We start from the raw sequence: 21,542 nt of genomic DNA, 5'->3' as shown, positions 1-21,542 counted from the left end.
AAGCTCTCCTCGATGACCTGCTAGTAGTGTGGCCAATTGTTCAATAAACTCACAAAGGTGGTCAATATTAAGAATGGTGGGACTTCCGGTGGCGGCCATGGAGTGAGTGGTCGCTTATTTGGTAGCTCCCGCTCATGGCCGACCTTTGAGACCCTTCCCCCCGATTTATGGGGGAATTGATGGGCAAAAAGAAGATTGGTGAGGTAGTGGAGTAGGATTCCCCACCAGTGTATGGATTTGTGGACCAGAGGTGGTCTGAAAAGGAGAGATCGTTGGGCAAAGAAGGGAGTGAAGTCTGCAGCACAGAAAACATGGCGGAGGGTCAGGGACTTGGATTGCCGGCCCAGTGGTCAACAGAGCAGCTGGTGGAATTCCTCCAGGAGAACTTTACTAAACAAAGACAAGAGTACCTGGGCCCAATTAAGATGGGGATTGACTGGGTGGAGCAAAGATTGGAAGCCCAGGGCCCGGCGATCCAGAAGGTGGAAGAGGCGGTGGCTGAGCAGGAGGACCAGCTAACCGCGATGGCGGCGGGGATGGAGCTGATGAGGGACCACCGGAAAAGGCTGCAAGAGAAAGTGGAGGATCTGGAGAACAGGTCGGCAGGCAGAACCTGAGGATCGTTGGCTTCCCGGAGATCGGACGCAGGGGCATATTTGGCGTGAATGTTCGATAAGCTGCTGGGAGAAGGTGCGTTTACTCAGCCCTTAGAGGTGGACGGGGCGCACAGAGCGCTTATGAGGAAGCTGCAGATGAATGAGCCGCCCGAGGGCGATGGTGGTACAAATGCACTGGTTCCTGGACAAGGAACGGATCTTGAGGTGGGCCAGGCAAACGAGGAGCTGCAAATGGGAAGATAACGAGCTGCGCATTTACCAGGATTTGGGTGCGGAACTAGCCAAAAGAAGGGTGAGCTTCAATAAAGTTAAATCGGCCCTCTTCAAGAAGTGGGTGTAGTTTGGCATGTTGTACCCAGCTCCTTTGTGGGTCACGTACGAGGGTCAAGAACTGTATTTTGGATCGCCTGATGAGGCGATGAACATTGTTAAGGACAGAGGACTGGCAGGTGACGGAAGATATTGAACTTGGGGGTGAGTAAATCTGTACTTATGCTGCTAATTTTTTTTTCCCCTTTGGGTTCTGTGTGTATTGTTTTTGTACCAATTTTTGGGCTGTTGCTCAGTTCTGTATGTGGGTTAACTTTGTTCTTAATGGGGATGGTGGGTGGAATTTTCTTCCTTGTGTTTGCTGGGGATTGTTATGTTTTGCATATGTATGTTCGAGCGGGGGAGGGGGAGATCAGTGGGGGTCAGGATGCTTGGCGCCATGGGCGGGGGCTATCAGGCTAGCTGGGCGGGCTAGCTCACGGAAGCGCAGTGGGGGGGCGAGCAGGTGATAAGTTTGTTGTGGGGGGTTGGGATTACTATTTTGTTATGGGGTGTAGGGCAAGGGAGGGGGGAATTGTTCTGCTGACAGGGGAGGGACTGACGCTTGGAGACAAATTGGAGGTCGATGACGGTGGACACCCGAGGGCGGGCCTGAGGAGGTGCGGAACGCGGGCTGGACGCTGGCCGAAGAAGAGTGATGGCTGATCGGCGGGGGGGTGGGATGGGGGTGCCCCCTGACCAGGCTGATCATATGGGACGTGAGAGGGCTGAACGGGCCGGTCAAGAGGGAGGGCTTGCATGTACGCACATTTGAAGAGTTTGAAGGCGGACGTGGCAATGCTACAGGAGACACACCTGAGGGTAGTGGATCAGACTAGGCTGAGGAAGGGGTGGGCTGGGCAGGTATTTCATTCGGGGCTAGATTATAAAACTAGGGGGATAGCGATCTTGATCAATAAGCGGGTGTCATTTGAGGTAGGGAGTATAGTGGCAGACTCGGGGGGTAGATACGTTATGGTGAGTGGGAAGTTGGGGGAGATACCGGTGGTTTTAGCGAATATTTACGCACCAAACTGGGACAACGCGGGTGCACAAGTGGATAGCACTGTGGCTTCACAGCGCCAGGGTCCCAGGTTCGATTCCCCGCTGGGTCACTGTCTGTGCGGAGTCTGCACGTTCTCCCCGTGTCTGCGTGGGTTTCCTCCGGGTGCTCCGGTTTCCTCCCACAGTCCAAAGACGTGCAGGTTAGGTGGATTGGCCATGCTAAAAATTGCCCGTAGTGTCCATAAGGGTTGGGAGGGGTTATTGGGTTGCGGGGATAGGGTGGAAGTGAGGGATTAATGTGGGTCGGTGCAGACTCGATGGGCCGAATGGCCTCCTTCTGCACTGTATGTTCTATGTCTATGTCTATGAGGTGGGTGTTGGGAAGATTCCGGACCTGGATTCGCATAGGTTGATCATGGGGTGGGGAGTCTTTAATACGGTCATTGATCCGAGATTGGATCGGTCAAGTTCAAGGACAGAGAAGGTGTCAGCCACGGCGAAGGAACTAAAATGGTTTATGGAGCAGATGGGAGGAGTAGATCCATGGAGGTTCGGATGGCCAAGAGCGAAGGAGTTTTCTTTTTTCTCCCATGTATACAAAGTGTACTCCCGGATTGATTTTTTCATTTTGAAAAGGGCTTTGCTGGCGAGTGTGATAGATGCCGAGTATTCAGCGATTATTGTGTTGGACCATGCCCCACACTGGGTGGATATACGGGTGAGCAAGGAGGGGGGGTCAGTGCCCACAATGGAGATTGGATGTAGGATTGTTAGCGGATGAGGGGGTGTGCGGGTGGGTGAGGGAGGCCATCCAGAATTGTTTGGAGATAAATGACACGGGAGAGGTGTCGGCAGCAACGGTGTGGGAGGCCCTGAAGGCAGTAGTTAGGGGGGAGCTAATTTTGATATGGGCTCATAGGGAAAAAGTGGAGCAGGCAGAGATGGATAGGCTGGTAAGGGAGATACTCTAAAGCCCCGGAGGCGGGGCTGTTGAAGCAGCGGCGGAAGCTGCAGATGGAATTTGGTCTGATATCTACAGGGAAGGCGGTGGGACAGTTGAGGAAGGCGAGAGGAGCGATATATGAGTATGGTGAGAAGGCCAGTAGGATGCTAGCACACCAGCTCAGGAAAAGGGAGGCAGCCAGGGAGATAGGAAGAGTGAAGGACAGAGGGGGGAACATGGTCTTGGACCCAGCGGGGATGAACGGGGTGTTCAAGGAGTTTTACAGTCGGCTGTCTGAGTCGGAGCCCCCCGCTGGGGTGGAGGGGTTGAGGCAGTTTTTGGAAGGGTTGGAGCTTCCGAAGGTGGAGGAAGGGTTGGTGGAGGGGTTGGGAGCCCTGATCGGGATTGTAGAAGTAGTAAAGGGATTGGAGGCCATGCAGTCGGGCAAGGCCCCGGGACCGGACGGCTACCCAGTGGAATTTTATAAAATTTCTCTGGGATGTTGGGCCCGCTGCTGGTGAGGGCATTTAATGAGGCAAGGGAGTGAGGTGTTCTTCCCCCGACAATGTCACAGGCTTTGATCTCACTGATCCTGAAGCGGGAGAAGGACCCAAAGCAATACGGCTCATATAGACCAATTTCCCTACTGAATGTTGACGCCAAATTGCTGGCCAAAACTTTGGCCTCAAGGATAGAGGACTGTGTTCTGGGGGTGATAGGGGAAGACCAGACTGGGTTTGTCAAAGGCAGGCAGCTAACGACCAATGTTAGAAGACTCTTGAATGTAATGATGCCCTCCGAGGGGAGGGAGGCGGAGGTGGTGGTCGCTATGGACGCAGGGAAGACCTTTGACCGGGTGGAGTGGAATTATTTGTGGGAGGTCCTGGGACAGTTTGGGTTTGGGCAGGGCTTTATTGACTGGGTTCGGTTGCTGTACCAGGCACCGGTGGCGAGTGTGCGGACGAACACGGATGGGCAGCACGGTAGCATAGTGGTTAGCACTGTGGCTTTACAGCACCAGGGTCCCAGGTTCGATTCCCTGCTGGGTCACTGTCTGTGCAGAGTCCTCACGTTCTCCCCGTGTCTGCGTGGGTTTCCTCCGGGTGCTCCAGTTTCCTCCCACAGTTCAAAGATGTGCAGGTTAGGTGGATTGGCCATGCTAAATTGCCCTTCGTGTCCAAAAAAGGTTAGGAGGGGTTATTGGGTTAGGGGAATAGGGTGGAAGTGAGGGCTTAAGTGGGTCGGTGCAGACTCGATGGGCTGCATGGCCTCCTTCTTCACTGTATGTTCTATGAACCGGGTGAGTTCGGACTACTTTAGACTGCACCAGAGGACAAGACAGGGATGTCCCTTCTCCCCACTGTTGTTTGCCTTAGCTGTAGAGCCATTGGCGATGACACTGAGAACGTCAAAAGACTGGAAGGGGCTAGTCTGGGGGAGGGGGTGGAACACAAGTTCTCAACGACCTATTCCTGTCTTTTTCTGACCCGTTAGGAGGGATGGATGAGATTATGCGGATCATAGGGGAATTTGGCCGGTTCTTGGGGTACAAATTGAACATGGGTAAGAGCGAGGTTTTTGTGATCCAGGCGAGGGGCAGGAGTGGAGACTGGGGGAGTTGCTGTTTAAAGTGATGGGAGGGAGTTTTCGCTACTTGGGTATTCAGGTGGCACGGGGATGGGAGCAGCTACATAAATTAAATTTGGCCCCGTTAGTTGAGCAAATGAAGGAGGATTTCCAGAGGTGGGCATGCTCCCGTTGTCACTGGCGGGGAGGGTACAGATCATAAAAATGATGGTTCTCTGCACTGCCGAACTTTAGGAACTACTATTGGGCAGCAAATATAGCCATGATTAGGAAGTGGGTAGTGCGGTAAGGGTCGGTGTGAGCGGGTAGAGGCGGCCTCATGTGAGGGCACAAGTTTCGGGGCATTGGTAACGGCTTCTCTGCCGTTCTCACCGACTCGGGTACTCCACAAACCCAGTGGTAGTGGCGGCCCTGAAAGTTTGGGGGCAGTGGCGGAAGCATATGGGAGTGGAGGGAGTGTCGGTGTGGGCTCCAATTTGTGGTAATCACTGGTTTGTCCCCGGGAGGATGGGTGGGGGATTTCGGAGGTGGCAGAGAGCAGGGATTGAGAGGCTGGGAAAATTTGTTTATTAATGGGAGCTTTCCCTATTTGGAGGATTTGGAGGAGGAGTTTGAATTGCCGGGTGGGAGTGGGTTTCGTTATCTGCAGGTGAGGGATTTTGTGTGAAGGCAGGTTTTGACCTTTCCGCTTCTACCGCCACAGGGGATACAGGGCAAGGTGGTTTCTAGAACGGGGGAGGGGGAGGGGAAGGTATCGGAAATCTATAAAGAACTTATGTAGTGGGAGGAAACCCAGATAGGTGAGCTAAAGTGTAAATGGAAGGATGAGTTGGGAAAGGAGTTAGAGGTGGGGCTGTGGGAGGATGCTCTGAGCAGAGTCATCATGCGCCAGGCTCAGCCTGATACAATTCAAGGTGGTTCACCGGGCACACATGACGGTGGCCTGGATGAGCAGGTTTTTTGGGGTGGAGGACAGGTGTGCGAGGTGTGCAGGAGGGCCTGCAAATCATGTTCTGGGCATGTCTGAAGCTCAGGGGATTCTGACAGGGATTTGCGGATGTCATGTCCACGGTACTAAAAACAAGGGTGGTGCCGAGTCCAGAGGTGGCGATTTTTGGAGTGTTGGAAGACATGGGAGTCCAGGGGGCGAGAGAGGCCGACATTTTGGTCTTTGCCTCCTTGGTAGCCTGGAAACGGATCTTACTAGCGTGGAGGGACTCGAAGGGATTAGGGAGTAAGGGGGGCAGGGGGAGTTAGGTTATTTTTGTCTAGCTTAGGTGGGAACAGTGAGAGATGGGTGGCGCATTGAATTATGTTTACATTTGTCTTTGTATCTTTTGTTATTATAAAACCATAAATGCGGGCAGCTTATGGTGGCACAAGTATTTAGCACAGTTCCCTCATGGCGCCGAGGACCCAGGTTCAATCCCTGCTCTGGGTCACTGATCGTGTGGAGTTTGCACATTCTCCTCGTGTTTGCATGGGTTTCGCCCCTGAAGCCATCTGGAATGGCCACGTCCCGGTTAGAAAACGGACACTCGCAAAGAATGCAGGGAAAATTGGACAATACTAAGAAGAAAGCAGGTGCAAGCTCTGTCTGTTGATTAGAACCTTAAACTCTCAGACAGGACAGAAACTGCCAAGCAATCTACATACTAATGAGCCATCTCCGGGGACAAAAGGGAAACATTTAGATACACAATGTTAAGGCAGACACCCCGGCGCCAGAAGAGACTAAAACAAAGCAGACCAACGGTCACTGGGACACGCCCAATGATCAGGAAACCACCCCTCTATTGGAGGAAGAACGATACGGATCATTGGGAAAGACCCAATAGTTGAAGCCAAGTTCAAGGTCCGCCCAAAAGCACGCAAAGCCCTTTTTAGTATAAAAGGTATCCCCAAGGGAGAATCTTTCTCCTTTGGCTTTGGCTCTTGGCGAATGAGAGACCAGCCGAGCAGCTACACCAGACCAAGTAAGTTCCAAGTCAGCGCACGCTACGAGATAGACGCTCCTACTTGTTACCCTGTAAACAGCTCAACCCAGCAGCCTCAGAACCGAGCAACGGCCATTGTTCCTCTGACTGAGTGGGCACCCAAAGCTAAGTATAGGCTTTAGTAATAGTGGTAGTTTAGTTTGTAGAGTTTATGCATGAGTAGATTTGACTGTGTGTAAATAAATGAGCATTGCTTTTGAACTTACTAACTGGTGTATCGAGTCTTTGATCAGTATTCGGTTCTGAACCTTGTGGCGGCGTCGAAAGATACCTGGCAACTCTTGAGCAAACGTAATTAAACAGAGCCAAATTAAGAAACAAGTAAAGTTAGCAACATTTACTGGCGACATCTGACGGGACGCGACTTAGAAGCGGCCTAACCACTCCGAGAGAACCCAAAATTTGAATTGAGAATCCAATTGGGAACAGAAAGAAAAACCACAAACGTCAAAACAGTACTGATCAAGCCTCTGAGATTCGGAAGTGTGTTAATGCGTGCGTACTAACAGGGATATAAGGTAAACCTGAGAGATTTTGTTGCGTAAAACTGTCGGGAGTTTTGTAGGCCGGAAATTAGCGTAAGCCGTAACCGTGTTTACATCACCACTTTATCACCCCCTGTTCCAAATTCAGTAGAGAACCTAGATAGAGAGAATGGCGATGAAGGCAATGGAACTCCTTATGAACCACCAGGAATTTGAGGTCACAGTGACCAGCAGAGTAGGACAGTGTCCCGTTTGGGAAGATGAGATCAGGAAATATCTCAAAGGGAAAGGGTGGCCCCTTTGGAGTGAATTCTGCAATAATGAGGAAACAGGACCCGGGAGTATAGGACATGCTTGGTGGGAGAACCTGTCAGAGATCCACAAGAAGAGCTTAGGGAAAGCTCGCAAGCCGATGGCAATCGTGTCCTGTTTGGCACAATTGCCAGGCACAGAGGAGGTCGTTAGGACGCTTCGTAGAGAGATAGAGGTGAGAGACAGAAGCAGTGAGGTAGACGTGAGTGAGGTAGAGAAGGAGAATCGAGATTTAAAAGAGCAGTTAGCAGCAAGGGACAGAGAGGTGGATGATGCCAAGAGGGCACACCAGTCTTGTCTCACGCATTTGAACAGTTTTCAGACGCAATATGATAAGGCCTACCAGGACACGCAACGTGCGGTCTTGGTAAGACAAGAACAACAAAGAATAAAGAACAAAGAAATGTACAGCACAGGAACAGGCCCTTCGGCCCTCCAAGCCCGTGCCGACCATGCTGCCCGACTAAACTACAATCTTCTACAATTCCTGGGTCCGTATCCCTCTATTCCCATCCTATTCATGTATTTGTCAAGATGCCCCTTAAATGTCACTATCATCCCTGCTTCCACCACCTCCTCCGGTAGCGGGTTCCAGGCACCCACTACCCTCTGCGTAAAAACCTTGCCTCGTACATCTACTCTAAACCTTGCCCCTCTCACCTTAAACCTATGCCCCCTAGTAATTGACCCCTCTACCCCGGGGAAAAGCCTCTGACTATCCACTCTGTCTATGCCCCTCATAATTTTGTAGACCTCTATCAGGTCGCCCCTCAACCTCCTTCTTTCCAGTGAGAACAAACCGAGTTTATTCAACCACTCCTCATAGCTAATGCCCTCCATACCAGGCAACATTCTGGTAAATCTCTTCTGCACCCTCTCTAAAGCCTCCACATCCTTCTGGTAGTGTGGCGACCAGAATTGAACACTATACTCCAAGTGTGGCCTAACTAAGGTTCTATACAGCTGTAACATGACTTGCCAATTCTTATACTCAATGCCCCGGCCAATGAAGGCAAGCATGCCGTATGCCTTCTTGACTACCTTCTCCACCTGTGTTGCCCCTTTCAGTGACCTGTGGACCTGTACTCCTAGATCTCTTTGACTTTCAATACTCTTGAGGGTTCTACCATTCACTGTATATTTCCTGCCTGAATTAGACCTTCCAAAATGCATTACCTCACATTTGTCCGGATTAAACTCCATCTGCCATCTCTCTGCCCAAGTCTCCAAACAATCTAAATCCTGCTGTATCCTCTGACAGTCATCATCGCTATCCGCAATTCCACCAACCTTTGTGTCGTCTGCAAACTTACTAATCAGACCAGTTACATTTTCCTCCAAATCATTTATATATACTACAAACAGCAAACATACTACAAACAGAACAGCAAGTTGAGAAATTGCAGAAACAGTGCAATGATTTAAAAGCAGCCCTACGAGCACTCCATACTTCCACAATGGAACAAAGGCAGAGCTCCGTAGACCACGCAAAGTGCCGGAAGCTAATTACAGAATTGCAATCTCTGCATTCCGTTCAAAATGGATTTCAAAGTACATTCGGACCCCAATTAGATCAGGAAAACGGCCCCGATTGGCAGGAATTGAACGAGACTGCCCATAGATACGTACATGGGACATGTACGCAGGGAAAACCCCAGAAAAGGAAAGTGCCCCAACCCCCAACTGAACAGGCAGAACACACCCCCATGAATCCTGTGACCAAACACCGCAGGGCCGCAGGAGAAGGAGAAGCAGATTTCCTTTACACAACCCCGTTTACCGTGACCCAATTACGGGACGCGTGTGGAAAGGTTACACCGTTCCTTCCCACATCAGACCCCCACCAATTTTTCGCGAAAGTCAAACAACAGGCTACCATGTACGGCCTGGACGAAAAGGAGCAAGTGAAGCTCACAGTTCTAAGCCTCGACCCTTCAGTCGTGGCAGCCCTTCCCAACCCACAGAATGTAGGAGGAGGCACACTCCAAGAGATGCACACAGCGATCCTTGATGCGATCGGCTTTAACAGAGGAGACCCCGTAGAAGGCCTAAATAAGTGTCGGCAAAAGAAGACAGAGCACCCCACAGCGTTTGCTGGACGTTTGTGGATTCGCTTTACCGCAGTTTTTGGAGAGTTAGCCCGCGCCCATTTGTCCCCAGATAATATGGCCAAATGGACCCGAATTCTAGTCTCCCACGCCACAGACGCAGGACGAAAAGCTTGCACAAATTATGACCCCTCAGATGAGGCCCACAGTGAAAAATGGGGTTTGAAGAGATTGTCCCGCGCTTGGGAGCAATCAATTGCAGGCAAAACCGCATTTATCAAACCCAATGAAGAGCAGGCAGAGATGAACCCAGTTAAAGAACACCAGAACCCCACATGGGTAAATGAGGGCAGGAACAGTGCACCCCAGCCCAAAACTCAGGAATGTTACAGCTAGGACACTTTGCACGAGAGTGCAATGCACCCCAGAAGCAGCAGAGAAACCAACAGACAGGCACCCTAAACAGGAATAGGGCAAAGCCGATCCATAGCGTTAGCGCCCGTTCAGAGAATGCAGACATGAACGGCACCGACTGACAGTGTTCGGGCTCCCCAACTTGGGTCTGCGACACCCTTTGGGACAAGTCCGGTGATGTGTTGGGTGTTCTGGATCATATACAGGTCACCAACACTTGAAGTAGTGGAACACCATTTTATTAAAAGGTTAACTATTTAAACATACTTGAACTGTGGGTAAATACGATACCAGCTTTAACTAAAGCCTTGTCCTAACCAGTTGATGCACTCAGCACATGGTGAATGTCTGTGTTGCAGGTTGTGAGATCTGTGCTCCTAGCTAGCTGCTACTCGAATGAGCGGGACCTCTGATGTCCCCTGTCTTTATAGTGCGTGTGCTCTCACTGGTGATTGGCTGCGGTGTTGTGTATGCTGATTGGTCCTACTGTGTGTCCATCAGTGTGTGGCTGCACCATGATATACTGGTGTATATTATGACATCCGATTGACCGGTAGTAGCAGGCAAAGTCCGGGGACAACCCGTAGAATTTCTTTGGGACACAGGAGGGTCCCCCACCACACTCAATTCCTCCACGATGTTTCAGCGAGACACGTGGCCCACAACAGAGACCATCACACTCAGCGGTTTTACAGGCCATTTACAGCAGGGACACATCACAGCCCCTGTAGCAATACAGATAGGGAACATCACAACTAATCACCCCGTAGTTTTAGTTGATCGGCCCCAGACAGCAGAACATATCCTTGTGATCGATTTCATGAGCTCCCATAACATTTCTTTTGACCCAGTTAACAAATGTGTTTGGAAAATGGCAAAGGCAGCACGAGCCCCCGCCACGCTCACAGTAGGAGAGTACGTAAACAGGATTAGCTCAGTAGGAGACTTCTGGTTCGACCCTCAAGCCAGAAGTGCAGACAAATAGGTTAGGGCAGTCCTGCAGGAACATAAAGCAGCATTTGCACAGCACAAGCACGACTGTGGCAATTTGGCTGGCTTTGTGAACATTACAGGTCCCAACCCTAAACCCCAGAAGCAATACGGATTTCCCCAGGAAGCAGAGGGAGAAATCTCCAAAGTAATAGAGAGTTTGGTGGATCAAGGCGTACTCAGATCAGTAGCCTCCACAAACAACACACCGATTTGGCCCGTCAGGAAACCGGAGGGATCATGGCGACTGTCCATTGATTACCGGGAACTGAATAAAGTAACCCCAGCAGCAGCCCCCACCGTAGCCACGAGACCCGAGACCATGCTCAAACAGGGACTCCAGTCAAAATGTTTTTCGGTTTTGGACATGAGTAATGGCTTTTGGTCCATTCCATTGGCTAAAGCGTGCCAGTACAAATTCGCCTTTACATTCCAAGGGCAACAGTACACGTGGATGTGCCTTCCAAAAGGCTTCCACAACTCCCCCTCCATTTTCCACCGACAGCTGGCAAATGGATTAGCAAAATCTTCCCGCCCCGATTGTCTGGTCCAGTACGTAGACGACTTGTTACTAAAGACAGACACAAAGGGAGAGCACATTTTGCTTCTCGCTGAGCTCCTAGGACTCCTAAAAGAAATTGGCTATTCCCCACAATGTCTCAGCCCTCTGGTCATTTTTAGGACTGGTTGGCTACTGCCAAAACCATATTGACGGTTTTGCCACTAAAGCAGCGCCCATTTCCGACCTTCTCAAGAAAAAGGCACCTTGGGAATGGCTTCCACAGCACACGGATGCCGTGGATGCATTAAAAAGAGCCCTCAGCACAGCCCCGCATTACAGGTCCCAGATCCACTTTCCCCATACGCAATCGAAGTTGCAAGCACCGACTGAACCCTTTTGGCCGTACACCTCCAGGAACGCCATGACCACTTACACCTGGTAGCATATGCCTTACGCGTGTTAGACCCTGTAGAGCAAGGATTTTCTGCCTGTGAAAGGCACCTGCTTGCAGGTTTTTGGGCAGTGCAATACTTCGCATACATTACAGGACTCAACCCCATCACCATCCTCACAGAACACATCCCGACACAGCTATTGTTAGACGGCCGACTTAAGGATGGCACAGTCAGCCAAATCCACGCAGCCCGTTGGACCCTTCTTTTGCAGGGACGGGACAGCACGGTAAAGAGAACCAAAACCCACACATTCCTTGCCGATAATTTGCAGTATGCAGGCACCCCTCACGGATGTGAGATCATCACCACGAAACAGAACATAGGCCCATTTATTCCCAAGACACCCCCCAGGAAAGCAGGTAATACACTCCAGAGACCCCAGCCCACATACAGGTGGGCACCCCTGAAGATTTATGTGGATGGCTCATCCACAGTATTAAATGGAGAATTACCGGTTGCGGTATATATGTAGAGGACGCGCAGGGACGCGCCCTAGATGAAATTTCCTTGAAGTTGCCAGGACACTTAGGCTCGCAGGCAGCAGAGCTGCCAGCGATTGCATATATTGTAGACCACCCCGACTCGTTCCCAACCCCAGCAGACATCTACTCAGACAGCTTGTATGTCTGTAATAGTTTGACAGAGTTCCTACCACTCTGGGAAACAAGAGGATTAGTTTCCGCGGACGGTAAACCCCTACCCTCAGCCCCATTACACCGCCATATCCGAGAGACAGCGAAGGATAGGAAATATAGAATAATTAATGTTCGCAGTCATCACTGTTCTTCCCCCCCGGTAACGTTAAAGCAAACACACTAGCGAAGGCAGGCTCCAGGCACGGTTATTTTTGGAACCCCCCCCGAAAGCACACCAGTACACACAGTTCAGGTCTCACAGACCAATATTCAGGATCTAGCAAAGGCTCAGAAAGAGGACGAGAAACTAAGGGAAGTTTTAAAGGGAACCTTCCCAGCCACGTACGACAAGTTTAAAAATGCAATCACCACACATGACGGTGTGATTTTAAAGGATGGCATTTATATAGTTCCCAGCCAGGACAGGAACCAGATCATTTGTTAGTTCCATGACAATCATGGACACCAAGGAATTGAACCCACCCTAGCCCACCTCAGACCGCTCTGCTGGTGGCCTGATTTAAAAATCGATGTAACACACTACATTGAGAATTGCTTGATCTGTGCACAGAACAATCCAGACAGATATGCGAAAAAGGCTCAACTTAGTCATACCCGCCCCGTTAATGGACCCTGGACAAATCTCCAGATAGATTATGTAGGACCCCTACCCCTGTGCAGAAATGGTTACAAGTATGTGTTGGTGGTCATAGAAACCTTCACAAAATGGGTGGAAGCATTTCCATCACGAACTAATACGGCCAAGGCAACGGCTAAAATATTAACACACCACATCTTTACAAGATGGGGCCTCCCCACAGAATAGAGTCCGATCAAGGCTCCCATTTCACCGGACGTGTAATGAACAAAGTCCTCATGATTTTCGGCATTAGACAAAAGTTTCACATTGCATACCACCCCCAGTCAAGTGGTATTGTAGAATGAATGAATAGAACATTAAAAGCCACCCTCAGGGAGATGGTACAGCAGAATAACAGCACCTGGGATTCAGTTCTCCCATTTGCTCTAATGTTTTTAAGAAAGACGGTATCCACGTCCACAGGATACACCAACCACACCCTCATGACCGGATGCTACATGAAAGGCACTGAGTATTTATTAGGACTGGATTTGACCAGCCCCGCAGTTACAGCCCTCATGCATGAAAATGCAGTTAAACAACTGATACAGAATATAAAGGCAGCCCAACTCGCAGCAGCAGTGAGACTTGGAACTAGGAAGAAACAGAGCAAGGCTTGTTTCGACAAAACAGTACATGCCACTGAGTTTACAGTAGGGCAACAAGTTATGCTTTCCCTTTACAACCCCAGCTCATTCCTTTCCCCCAAATTTTCCGGACCGAACTCCATTTCGGACAAAGTCAGCCGCTCAGTGTACAAAATAACCTATCCCAATGGTAAGTCTGTGTGGTTTCATATAAACCAGCTCAAGGCTTACAGCTCATAGAATAACCACACACACCACATCCTGCTCGCAACAGCAGACGAGCACACCCCGCCCACAGATGACGTATTCCTACCCTCCCCCAACCTCTCCAGCACCCCCTCCGACACAACTTCAACTGCGCCCCCAGAGGCACGACTGCGCCTCTCCCTTCCCTCAACCAGCAGCGACAGCGACAGTGATAGCGATAGCAATGACGACAGCCACAGCACACCATGTTACGAGTATACCCCTGCACCAGGCCCCATTCCCAGCAAATCTGAGCATGATTCTACTGACCCATTTGAGATCACTTATATCAGAGCCCCTGACCCAGACCCACCGCCCGACGATTACGGATTGAAGCATAGTAGCTCCAACCTCGACACACAATTCTGGCACCGGGACAATTTGTTCAGGCTCATCCGGAATGGTGAGATGGACCCCAATTCGCCCCAACCAGCTTTAGCACGGTTACTACAGACAAGAGTTTGGCAGCCGGGAGAAGATGACTTAGAGTCTGACTCCCACCAAACAAATCCCTTTGCGACCCTGTTCGCTATTGAGCAGTGAGGTGTCCAGATGATGGAGTAAAAAGGAACCGATGGAGAGATACGGTGTCCTTTCTCATATAACCTGCACCATGTTTGTTGAATGTTTGTTGTTAGTGCTAATGTTAAGTGTTGTTCGTAAACTCGAAAGTTTTCACGGCCCCACCTCACCACTCCTTTGACGCCCCCTGGCTGTTAGAGGAACTAATTTGTCCCCAGAAACTTGTTAATGGAACAAGTTTGTCCCCAGACAATAGTTCAGCGGAACTAGTTTGTCGACAGAACACGACTCATAGTTGCTCTCCTATTTCGAGAGGCAGCCCCCCATGATGACCACATTCTTACCCATTCTTGCCGGTTGCTCAGGCAGTGGAGAAATGGCATTGGTCCCCGCCCTGCCTGAGGACCCCCCTCTGATCAGCTATGCTCGGGTAGAGCACATATGGCATTGATCACCGTCCTACCCAGGGATTCCACCCATTTCTTACCCGCCCGCGGCCCATACGCACCCCATTTTTGGCTTGTTATGTTCAAAAATTTTTTGTTTGGTTTTAGCAACCCTTAGGTTGCTTCCCTGTGCTATTTACATCCTCAAACCCTGGGATGGTAAATCACACAGGCTGCGAGACGGCTCGCAGTACGGCAGTATTTTTCTTCGATGTCTAGTCCAAATATTCGGTTTAACAAAAAAATGAGGGAGTCACAGATGGTGATCAATTATAAAGGGAAATTGGCAATAAAAGACAAATAGACAGACATACGAGATCTTAAGCAAGATAATAACAGAAATTATGCTTGTGTTCACAGAACTCCGGAAACCCAGGAACCCCAGAGGAAGACAAAGAAGAAGACCGACAAAGATGAAGACAGTCTTCGTGTTCACATGGATCTTAGCGGGATCCCTTCAGTTGCACGCGGACACTACCCCCCCTGACCCCTACCACACAAACCGTAAATGATTCCCACCCCTGCAATACACGGAACCCCGAGATAACTAGCCCAGCGACAGCTAGCAATACCACGACCTGGTGTGATAAGTTTAACACCTGATACTCACCCTCATATGTAGTCGAAGCACTCTTAGTGCTGGCAATACTTTGCAGTGTTGTGCAAACGTTTAGAGTTAGGAAATGGCGAAAGAGAGCATATCGCTCTCGCACCCCGGTATACAGGTTTAGGTCCCCCATTTTCAGATTTCACCAGACCCCCCGAACCCATTGGGTCGGATTAAAGAGCATCCATTTTTCTTTATGTATTCTGTGGAATAAAGAGATGTAAACCTCTGTGTCTGACTGCCAGGCCAGAGAAATTTGTGTGCTGCTATTTTGTACAGTTTAAGATGTAGAGATTATTTTTGGATTGTTTGTATTTTTGGATTGTTTGAATGAGGATAGTTTATTGAGAATAGTTAGAGGTTCCAGTTTTTATTTTTCTGTAATGCATGTATTAATGTCATAGCGCCCCGTAGAGTTTTTATGATAATGAATGTATTTAAAATGGTTTAGGTAAAATTGTGTTGCATAGGATAGGACAGTGTAGAGCCTAAGTATGGGTGCCCCGGTTGGTCAGAGGATGAAGACGACATAGTAGGGTGATCCTTCACGCTTCGCGTTGAGGATCACAAGGAGGGAGTGTAATCATCTGGGATGGCCACGTCCCGGTTACAAAATGGACACTCTCAAAGAATGTCGGGAAAATTGAACGATACTAAGAAACAAGCAGGTGCAAGCTCTGTCTGTTGATTAGAGCCTTAAACTCTCAGACAGGACAGAAACTGCCAAGCAATCTACATACTAATGAGCCATCTCCGGGGACAAAAGGGAAACATTCGGGGCAGCACGGTAGCCTTGTGGATAGCACAATTGCTTCACAGCTCCAGGGTCCCAGGTTCGATTCTGGCTTGGGTCACTGTCTGGGCGGAGTCTGCACATCCTCCCCGTGTGTGCGTGGGTTTCCTCCGGGTGCTCCGGTTTCCTCCCACAGTCCTAAGATGTGCGGGTTAGGTGGATTGGCCATGATAAATTGCCCTTACTGTCCGAAATTGCCCTTAGTGTTGGGTGGGGTTACTGGGTTATGGGGATAGGGTGGCGGTGTTGACCTTGGGTAGGGTGCTCTTTCCAAGAGCCGGTGCAGACTCGATGGGCCGAATGGCCTCCTTCTGCTCTGTAAATTCTATGAAAGTCTATTTAGATACACAATGTCAAGGCAGACTCCCTGGCGCCAGAAGAGACTAAATACAAAGCAGACCAACGGTCACTGGGACACGCCCAGCGATCAGGGAACCACCCCTCTATTGGAGGAAAATCGATACAGATGATTGGGAAAGACCCAATTAATTGAGGCCAAGTTCAAGGCCCGCCCAAAAGAGCGCAAAGCCCTTTTTAGTATAAAAGGTATTCCCCAAGGGAGAATCTTTCTCCTTTGGCTTTGGCTCTCAGCGAAGAGAGAGACCTGCCTAACAGCTACACCAGACCAAGTAAGTTCCAAGTCAACGCACTCTATGAGACAGACGCTCCTAGTTGCTATCCTGTAAACAGCTCAACCCAGCAGCCTCAGAACCGAGCAACGGCCATTGTTCCTCTGACTGAGTGGGCACACAAAGCTAAGTATAGGCTTTAGTAATAGTGGTAGTTTAGTTTGTAGAGTTTATGCATGAGTAGATTTGACTGTGTGTAAATAAATGAGCATTGCTTTTGAACTTACTAACTGGTGTATCGAGTCATTGATCAGTATTCGGTTCTGAACCTTGTGGCGGTGTCGAAAGATACCTGGCGACTCTTGAGCAAACGTGATTAAACAGAGCCAAATTAAGAAACTGCCAAAGTTAGCAACACCCCCACAACCCAAAAAAATTTGCAGGATAGGTGGATTGGCCACGCTAAAATTGCCCCTTAATTGGAAAAAATGAATTGGATACTCTAAATTTTTTAAAAATAAAACCATAAATGCCTTAATAAAATGTTTGTTAAAAAAAATAATAAACTGACACAGGTGGTCAATGTTAAGAATGTATCTGGTGAAATGACCATTATCTTGAAGGTAGACAATTGTTAAAAGCCAGAGCTGCCAAGCAGTTAGGAATAGTTACTGCCTCTTGGTACAACAGCTGAGACTTAGCGATTGAAAGTCAGAAGATCGCAAAGTCAGGGAGCCAAAGTCAGCTCTCCTTAGTTACTGGACACTGTAACCTATTCGCATCTGTGAGACTATTGGATTAGTCAGGCATAATACCCACTGCAGAATATATCCATACCATGATATGTTCCACTGATACCCAGGTTTGTTACCTGGTCTGTGTGTTGCTTTTAGATGGGACCAGTGTACAGACTTTCCAACCCCACCAGCTCATGCATCAGACATTCAACATTCTCTTTCCTCCCTAACATACTCATAAAGCTGTTAATTAAACACAACCAGAGAAAGCCCCATTGAAGAAAACTTTAATCCTCTTAACATGTCTGAATCTTGTCCAAATAAACAAATAGGCATTGGAAAACCACGTCAAAAAAAGATAAACATACTACATTCTCATAAATATGTCGATAATACAAAGCTAGCAGTCCCATTCAAACTGTGTAAACAGCAGCCCCCCCTCCCCTCTGCCCACCTTGTGACTGAATGCATTATTTCATCCTGGAGCACAGCTAAATATTCAGTATGAGACCAACTGGCAAAACAAGTGCCAAAAAATTACCATCTGCAACAGGAGAGAACCTAACCATCTTCCTTTGACATTCAATGGCATTACCATTGGGGCATTACCATTGGGGGCGGCACGGTAGCACGGTGTTTAGCACTGTTGCTTCACAGTGCCAGGATCCCAGGTTTGATTCCCGGCTTGGGTCACTGTCTGTGCGGAGTCTGTACGTTCTCTGCTTGGGTTTCTTCCAGGTGCTCCGGTTTCCTCCCACAAGTCCCGAAAGACGTGCTGTTGGTTGAATTGGACATTCTGAATTCTCCCTCCGTGTACCCGAACAGGTGCCGGGATGTGGCGACTAGGGGCGTTTCACAGTAACTTCATTGCAGTGTTAATGTAAGCCTACTTGTGACAATAAAGATTATTTTTTAAATATATATATATAAAATTTAGAGTACCCAATTCTTTTTTTTCCCAATTAAGTGGCAATTCACCTACCCTGCACATCTTTGGGTTGTGGGGGTGAAACCCACGCAAACCCACGGGGAGAATGTGCAAACTCCACACGGACAGTGACCCAGAGCTGGGATCGAACCTGGGACCTCAGCACCGTGAGGCAGCAATGCTGACCACTGCCCCACCGTGCTGTCCATAAAGATTATTATTATACCATTGCTCAATCCCCACTATCAACATCCTGGGGGTTACCGTTGACCAGAAACTGAACTGGACCAGCCATATGAATTACTACAAGAGCTGATCAGAGGTTAGGAACTCTGCGGAGGATAACTCAACTCCTGACTTACCAAAACCTGCCCACTGTCTATAAGGTACAAGTTTGCTGTGTTATGGAATACTCTTCACTTGTCTGGATGAGTGTAACTCCAATAGCACTCAAGAAGCTTGACACTATCCAAGACAATGCAGCCGACTTTTTAAAAAAGAATACCCAATTCATTTTTTCCAATTAAGGAGCAATTTAGCGTGGCCAATCTACCTATCTTGCACATCTTTGGGTTGTGGGGGCAAACCCACGCAAACACGGGGAGAATGTGCAAACTCCACACGGACAGTGACCCAGAGCCGGGATCTGACCTGGGACCTCGGCGCCGTGAGGCAGCAGGGCTAACCCACTGTGCCACAGTGCTGCCCTCAATGCAGCCTACTTGATTGCCATCCCGTCCACAACATTCATTCCCTCCACCATCGATGCACGGCGGCAGTGTGTGCTATCTACAAGATGCCCTGCATCAATTCACCACAATTCCTTTAACAGCAACATTTAACATTGCAATCTCTATCATCTCGAAGAAAAAAGGCAGCACATGCATGGGAACACCACCGCATGCAAGTTTCCCTCCAAGTCATTTGCAATATTAATTTGGAACTATATCACTGTTCCGTCACTGTCACTGGGTCAAAATCCTGGAACTCTTTTCCTATCAGCTTTGTGGGTGTACCTGCACCATATGGACTGCAACGATTCAGGAAGGCAGCTCACCGTGACCTTCTCAAGGGCAATTGGGGATGGGCAGTAAGTGCTGGCCTAGCCAGTGCAGCCCACAGCCCATGAAGAAATAAAAAAAGGTCTGGCCATCTGATTCTGCCACAATTTCTCCACTGGTTCTAGAACCAGCAACAATAAACTGCAGCCGTAACTAACATTATTCAGGTACAGGTCAGTCTGTACTGATGGTCTTTTATCATTCTTGTGTTGCTGCATAATGACTCACACGTAAGGATGCCGTTTCCTCTCCTCAGCCCAAGTTGTAAGGTGGACTGGTGCTCCTGTTGTGATCAGCTAATTCAGCACACCCAGGCTTAGTAACACAGCACTGCTTTTAGACAATTCCTGGCAAAATTTAAGGCAAATAGAATAATTCAAAAGGCATTTTCCACACCGTGTTAATTTGTGAACTATGCAAAATGATTTCTGTTTTCTCTGTAGCACGATGTGTGATAACATCAGTTCAAAGTAACAGGGTGGAGTTGCAGTTCTAGTGATGTCTGACTCCCCCCATAATCTCTACTTACAAATGATTTACTAATTTATTGTGCACATATCTAAGGGTGTAGCTAAAGGGCCATCAGTCCAGAATGGCCACTAAACTGGAGCTAGTTTAAGTGACAATCTCAAATTCACGGTTTAAAGTTATTGGTCTTACAAAGGTTTTAGTGAGTGAATGCAGGATAGTAAGTCTTCATTTTAAGTCGTTCCCATTTAAGTTGTTTTGTTTTATAGTTGGTTTTGTTTTAGGTCCATTTCCCGGATTGGCTACGACCAAGGAAGCACAACAGTACCTATACTTTCTCAGGAAACTAAGGAAATTCGGCATGTTCACATCAACTCTTACCAATTTTTACAGATGCACAGAAAACCATAGAAAGCATCCTATCTGGCTGCATCACAGCCTGGTATGGAAACTGCTCGGCCCAGGACCGCAAGAAACTACAGAGAGTTGTGAACACCGTGCAGTCCATCACGCTAACCTGCCTCCCATCCATTGACTCTATCTGCACCTTCTGCTGTCTTAGGAAAGCGGGCAGCATAATCCAAGACCCCTCCCACCGGGTTGTTCTCTCTTCCAATCTCTTCCATTGGGCAGAAGATACAAAAGTCTGAGAACACGCACTTAACAGATTCAAAAACAGCTTCTTCCCCGCGGTTACCAGACTCCTGAACGGCTCACTTATGGACTGAACTGATCTCTCTACGCATCTTCTCTACTGTTGTAGCACTATGCTCTGTATGCTTCACCCGATGTCTATGTCTATGTATTTACATTGTGTATTTATCGTATGTCCTATGTTTTTCATGTATGGAACGATCTGCCTGGACTGTACGCAGAACAATACTTTTCACTGTACCGCGGTACACGTGACAGTAAATCTAATCTAATCTAAAAATATGATTTCAGCTCTAGAGTTGTTTCATGTTGTTTCCTTCCTCATGCCACCGCTGTCCTTTTCATTCGTTCCCTGTCTTCATTGTCATCTGCTCCCCATAGCTCCCATTGTAAGCTGGACCCAGATCACAATGTCTCGTGAGAGGGGGGGGGGGGGACTTTAATGCAGGTATTGACCCAGGGCTAGACCGGTTGAGCTCAAGGACAGGCAGGGTGCCAGCAATGGCAAAGGAGCTAAAGGGGTTTAGGGAGCAAATGGGGGTGGGGGAGTGGGGGTGGGGGTGGTGGACCCATGGAGATTTGGGCGGCGAGAGTGAAGGAGTTCTCCTTCTACTCACATGTGCATAGAGTGTACTCCCGGATTGACTTATTAATTCTGAACAGGGCTTTACTGACGGGAATAGTGGACACTGGGTATTCAGCAATCACGATCTCGGACCATGCCCTGCACTGGGTTGACCTACAGGTGAGCAAGGAGAGTAGCCAGCGGCCGCACTGGAGACTGGATGTGGGACTTTTAGCGAATGAGGAGGTATGTGGGCGGCTGAGGAAATGTATCCAGAACTACCTGGAAGTTAACGACACGGGGTGAAGTTTCGGCTGCCGGGGTCTGGGAGGCGCTGAAGGCGGTGGTTAGAGGGGAGCTGATCTCGATACAGGCCCACAGAGAGAAGGCAGACAGAGCAGAAACGGACCGATTGATAAG

General features: G+C 49.0%; 1 protein-coding gene and 1 long non-coding RNA gene across 5 annotated transcripts in view; one reads left to right on the top strand and one right to left on the bottom strand.

Moving 5' to 3' along the window:
- Window positions 1–19,812, bottom strand: part of LOC140393935 (F-actin-monooxygenase mical1-like) — a 284,293-nt gene extending 264,481 nt beyond the window's left edge. Inside the window, exon 1 of the mRNA XM_072480591.1 lies at window positions 19,664–19,812. The gene's annotated coding sequence lies outside the window, so the exon portion shown is untranslated. The remainder of the gene's footprint in view (window positions 1–19,663) is intronic.
- The window catches only part of LOC140393936 (uncharacterized), a 61,451-nt gene extending 40,532 nt beyond the window's left edge, over window positions 1–20,919 (top strand). For all 4 annotated transcript variants that reach the window (XR_011935787.1, XR_011935785.1, XR_011935786.1 and 1 more), the window contains exon 3: window positions 20,173–20,919. This is a non-coding gene — a long non-coding RNA (uncharacterized lncRNA). The remainder of the gene's footprint in view (window positions 1–20,172) is intronic.
- Window positions 20,920–21,542: the final 623 nt, after the last annotated feature.

Source organism: Scyliorhinus torazame, chromosome 17, assembly GCF_047496885.1.
Source record: "Scyliorhinus torazame isolate Kashiwa2021f chromosome 17, sScyTor2.1, whole genome shotgun sequence".
Taxonomy (NCBI): Eukaryota; Metazoa; Chordata; class Chondrichthyes; order Carcharhiniformes; family Scyliorhinidae; genus Scyliorhinus; species Scyliorhinus torazame.
Note: the sequence above shows the minus strand (reverse complement) of the source record. Positions and strands in the feature narration are given on the sequence as shown.